This window comes from Pteropus vampyrus, unplaced genomic scaffold, assembly GCF_000151845.1.
Source record: "Pteropus vampyrus isolate Shadow unplaced genomic scaffold, Pvam_2.0 Scaffold69, whole genome shotgun sequence".
Lineage (NCBI taxonomy): Eukaryota > Metazoa > Chordata > Mammalia > Chiroptera > Pteropodidae > Pteropus > Pteropus vampyrus.
Window position 1 is genome coordinate 5,108,249 of NW_011888850.1, and position 5,969 is coordinate 5,114,217.

The following is a 5,969-nucleotide window of genomic DNA, read 5'->3' on the forward strand; positions in this document are numbered from 1 at the left end:
GTGTGTGTGTGTGTGTGTGATTTCCAATGGGTTGCTGCAGCCATTTTATGTTTTAAGACCATAGCAGGAGAATTTTTTTATTAATCAATGAATCAGTTAATCAATCAATCAATTTTTAGAGTGATTTGTCCCCTTTCTGCGCAGCTCAGAGTGGTCTTTGAATGAATAGCACCTGGAAGGCAGGCGGGAAGGAAAAATTATTTAGATTGAGTTCAAGGATGGAAAAGTCTTAACACTAAAAAAATTTCCCCTTTAAAAAACGAGTGAGTAAGCAGCAGAGAACTCGTATTAGAGCATGTTTCGATGTCAGCATTTAATGTGTCACAACATTTAGCTCATCTCTGCAAATTATGAGATTTTTCTAATTCCTAAAATATCATTAAACCGCTGTTGTTTCTTTTCTAAATAATGTTAACTCTGCCCCCGTCCCCAACCCATGCCATCTAGTTTTCAATAGCTTGAATTTTCAATACAATGGCATCAATTTCACTTTCGAATCCTTTCACAGATTATGGATGTCCACTTCACGTGGGGGTATGACTTCACTTGAAGTGGTCAGGAGGCTGCTGTTCGTGAAAAGACTCAGCTGTAACGGCATATGGACAACACACTTTCAAAATGGGGTTATTTCATAATTGCATCAACTCTGTCCAAGAAAAGAGAACACATTCAAATTCCCTATAATTCAAACCATTTGTTAGCAGACGGAGCCCTCCATCCTGAGCTGGGGAGGACGAGTATCACTGAGAGATCGTCGTGTTCTAAACTGTCCACGTCCACCTGGTTTGAAAATCTCCTTCTGGTCTTGGTGCTCTGGATGGGGAAGGTGTATGAAGAGAGGCTTTCGAGGTGAGGGAGATGGAACACCACCCTCGGCTGGGCACAGGCCACGTCCATGTGCTGAGATTCATGTGCTATGCATCTGAATGCTCCCAGCGGTCAACCCAGAGGTTTGGTGTGCATAGGATCACCAGTTAGTTGTGTGGCTTCTTATTCCACGTGGGTGGAAGCAAATCATGGCAAGAGACAGGGTGACTCGGAGAAAAAGCGAGGGCCCAGGAGCCGAAGAAAACTAGGTCTGCATCTCAGTCCTGGCACATTACTTAGCTTTAAACAAGTCAACTAACTTCTCTGAGTATCACTTTACTTGTTTATAAAATAATCTTTCTCTCTCTCTTCCTACACCCACTCTCTCTCTCTCTCTCTCTCTCTCTCACACACACACACACACACACACACACACTAACCCTGAATGGTAGTAGTGAGAATTAGAGATAACACATCTAAAAAGCTCAGCATACCGCCTGGCCCATAGCAGACACTCAGTACATAGAAGTTATTATCGTTAGTTATTACTTAATAGAGTCTATGAAAAGGGTCTTTCTGTACAACCTAAATCCCCAGTATGCTCATCTTATGCCCAATCTGGCAGCAGAAATGGCTTGCCGACAGCATCCATCTTTACATTCACAAGTCATATGAAATATACAGCCTTTTTCCTAACGGGTTCCCAAAGGTCTGCTAGGTTTCCTGGCAATGAGACAGCAATTCAAGCCAGTCCAGGTACAGAATAAAGCTGTGCCAATAGCCACATTCCGTGCACAAAACACTCCCCAACTGGGCCATACATGTGCCAGCTGTGTGTGCCAGCCTCTCAGGCCAGGCTCACCAGGCAGCTGCATAAATTGCTTCGAGCATGAGGTTATTTATGGCGTAACCAAGCCTGACTTTGGCCTAGCTCTTGTTCTCATTTCTTAAATGATAGTATTAGTGCTGGGGAAAGACAATGTAGGAAAGTGAATTCCACAGACAAACGTTGCCAGGTGCAGGCTTACCAGCGCGATTGCACTGGCCCTTGTCGGGTTATTGTCGGCTCCGTAATTCCAGGCTCTGGGGTGGCAATAACTGTGCTAAGTGAAGACAGCCCAAGCACAGCAACGACGGCTAGGCAGAGAGCAACAGTTGACTTTTCTGTAATTCAGACATTGTGAGAGCTCTCCACAGAGTGTTCTGACAGTGTTTATAACAATAGGAGTAAAATTAGAAGAAAATAAGTACCTATGACTGTTTCTAACTTTTGCCTCTTAATTTGCCCTTCATCTGAAGAAGCTTAGATAAATGGAATGGCCTTTTATTCTTAGCTTCTGTTAATTTTCGAGTCAAATTAGCAAAATTTTGGAACCACGCTTAAAAGGTAAAGGGGTTTCACAGATTTTTCTGATCCAGATTCCCCTGGCCCCTAGTTCATCTAGTGTCCTTTTGCGGAGGGCTGTAAGCCTTGGCATCAAGTTTAGGAGAAGGGGCCAACAGGAGAGGCGTGAACTTTTATAATATTGCTTTTTCTCCAAGTTCTTATGCCCTATGAACCAGCTGAGAACGTAGGCCCACAATTGGCCCAGTAGGACTTAAATATATATTTGTAAAGCCATGTCAGTGTGAAGAGTCATCTGTTTCATCGAGGATCATAGTGCCTATGATGGTGGGATGCCAGGAGATGATGTACAGCTGGGGGTTGTGACCATGTCCCTTTTTAGCTTTATACCTGTGTTTGTACCTTATTCGATCATTCATTCACACGAAAGAATATTTGTTTAAATACTTATTCACCTCTATTATGTGACATACACTGTGCTAAACCCTGGAAAAATAGCTTTGAATTTTGTTTCTTTTGTGGCAGTTAGTTCTGAGGATAGGATGCTCTGATGTCTACCAAAAAATTGTCAATTTTTATTTTATTTGCAGGTGAATTACTTACTGAAATGTTTGCCGTAGATTGCAGGCCTTTTTTCGTCATGGACTGGGTATTATACAGAGGCAATTAGAGAGGAAAGTTAACACCTTGAATTTCTCCTATGGATACAGGCATTCAACCATTACTGGTGGGATGCAGGGCGAAGTGCTGACTTTCGTTCTTCAGAGTCACAAAGGAGAAGGTTAACCTGAAGAGTATACTAAGGAAATATATCTACATCCTTGTTCATCTGATATCCATATTACATCTATTTAAGGATAATTTATTATCTTCTCTTCCGATACTCTCTGAAGTGTTCCATTCCATGATATCTCTGAGAAGAGATGGAGTGGTTGCTTTGAGAGTGAGCTACCTGAGTAGATGTAGTGTTATTGCTTGCTGCTCAACACATGTTGCTTCTCTTCCTAGTTTATAGTTCTCCAGATTGCCTTTGGGAAAGCTTCCTTCCTCCATTTTTACCATGTGGTGTGGGTGGAATTTTAACTCCCTTAAAATTTCATGGAAGAGTCCTAATTGGCTTAAGTCAATTACTATATCTGTTTCCTCTGGCTGTAGTATTGCTTCAATGATATCCATTGAAATGGGAGAAAACCTTGCTAGAATTTCTGGAACAGAGAAATTCCTTTCCTTCATGGAATCTGCTAGATTGCTGGATGTGGGTGTGTAAGAATGAAGACAAACATTCAATTGTGATCCCAGGGAGAGTCTTCGGCTTCAGAGGTGAGGCAAGGAGAAGAAGGTGGGGGAGCTCAAAAATAAAGACAAACTCCAGATGGAAGATCAGAGAAACTGAGAGAAGCTAGATGGTTGAAACAGTTTGAACTGCTAGATCGAGCCTTACCTGAAGTCAGAATTATCTTTGGACTTTCCAATCGCATGAGCCAATACATCCCCCCTTTTTGCTTGAGTCAGTTTGAAGTTGACTTTGTGTCAGTTATGCCACATAGACACACATATGACATAAAGAATCCCAATAGGTATTATGGATTTCAGCTCTTCCTGAATTTCCATCAGGTACCTTTATATAATGATAGAAGTAAAATGCTTTCCAGAGGTACTCATAAATGCAATCCAAAGCTGAGTTATATACATCTCTGATCAAACAAATTAAGAGCCGACTGTGGTAAGTGGCTGGGTCGGCAGGGAGAGAAGCAGAAACTGAACCTATGCATGAGTGCAGAGGCATTTGAGATTCTTTTTGTGTGTGTGTAATATATGATTTTCTGGAATAGCTTCTACTCTTCTGAATATTTTTGTAAAAACACATCTCCTATAAAAACAATCCTAGGACTATATGGTTACTAATATTAGGTTTTCCAGTGTGCTCCATGGACTCTTCCACTCATAGGAGTTAGTTCCTGTTCAAGACACACATCCAGTGGTTGCCAGTCCACACTGCCGGGCTGCACGAAGGAGGAAGAAAGATGTTTGTGAAGGAGCCAGGACGAAGGCAGGTTGCCTGTGCCAAGAATGAAGTGTCTTTCATGTCCTTTGATAACTTTGAGATTTCCCTTCCCTATTCCTTTCTCTTCGTCTATTAATGAGTATGAACTACATCCTGGCCTTTAATCATTGATATCATTTCATATACACTTTTTCATTATCCTCATCTCTCTTCTGCTCCTACGAACATCTGTTTCCCAGACATACTCTTTAGAATCGAGTGTATACATGGCAGCCTTCCTCATCTCGGAGCCACGGAGCTAAATTTCCTATGCACCTTCAAGCATTAAATTGAAAACTAAACTAAATGTACCATATTTTGTTATAATTACAGTTTAGAAAAAAAATCCCTGTTAATTAGGTATCCAAGAAAGTTATGTGGTCCATATGCTATGGAAGAATTTATAGTCCACAGTAATAAAGTTTGGTAATAAAGGGATAGTGATGAGTGAAAGGGACAAATGTAAATTAACGTTCCTCCAAATAAATCAAACAGTTTAGAAAACTGGGCCATTCATGGCAACCACATGCAACTAGTTATAATTGCCAATTTTAAAGTGTCTGATTTTAGTTTCCTTAATTTTTTTTTTTTAAACAAATAGACATGGTTTGAAGATTAATATTCTGGTATCATTTGATAGCCACAGAGCTTCTGAGACCACCATATTATAACCAGAAATTTTTCTAATTATTCTTCGTAGAGTCTTTGGCAACGGCCTAGATAATGATGGAAGTTAGTGAATTTTTCCCAGACAAGGTCTCTTCCTTTGAGGAATTTATCCTCTACAACTGTCTGCACTGGCCCGAGCTGCATTGGGAACAGTGTCCCTTTATTGATCCAGAAGAGTCCCTGGTTGATAATGATAATTGACATCATGTTTAAAGGGCTTTCTCTAGGCCAGCTCCTGCACTGAGCTCTTCATATGCATTAATTCCCTTCTATCTCATAGTCTTCAGAGGAAGTGTATTACCTAAGAGTTTTTTCAATTGTTAAGTTTGAAAATACCAGCTAGAAATGACTTAACTGATAAAGAAATGAATTGTCTGTGGAAATAATAAGTTGAAAGGTAGGGCAGTCTCAAGATTGGTAAATTTAATGTTTGATATTGTCAAGAACCTGGATTCTTTGTGCTTTTGATCGGCCATTCTCAGCATTTTTCAAGGGGTTGGCATCCTTTAGGGTCACAAGATGACTGCCACAATTTTAGGAGTTGCACTTTTTATGTCAACCTCTGGAGGGAGTGGAAGGGACTCATTTTTCTTTGCATCTCATTTTCTTTAAAGCCATCTTTTGCCTTTCTGTGGAAGATTCTCATGGTAGGTGGGGAACAGATGTCGAATAGGCAACCGATCACATCTATTACAGATAGATGCTACCATTATCCCTATTTTATAGTCAAGAAACCGAAACTGAGAAAGATTGAATAATGTTCCCAGCATTTCTCTGCTCGTAAGTGGTGAAAGCTGGGGTTTGAACTGAGGCGGTTTGACTTTGTGGTGCATGTTCTTATACACTGTACTAAACGGCATGACCATAGCATATACTTTCCTAACTCTGAATGAGGCCTTGGAATCAGTTTAAGTGAAAGAAATAGGTAAAAAATGTTTTTGATTTTTTTTCATCTTTATTTTTTCTCTTAGAACTGCCTCTTTTTTTCCCCTAGGGCTCTGTCCTGAATGCTGCACGCTGATAGGGAATTACAGGATTCTAGAAGAGTCTATGGGAAGGGCAATGAACTTGGCCTGGGAGTGAGGGATAGCTTCCCAGAAGAAG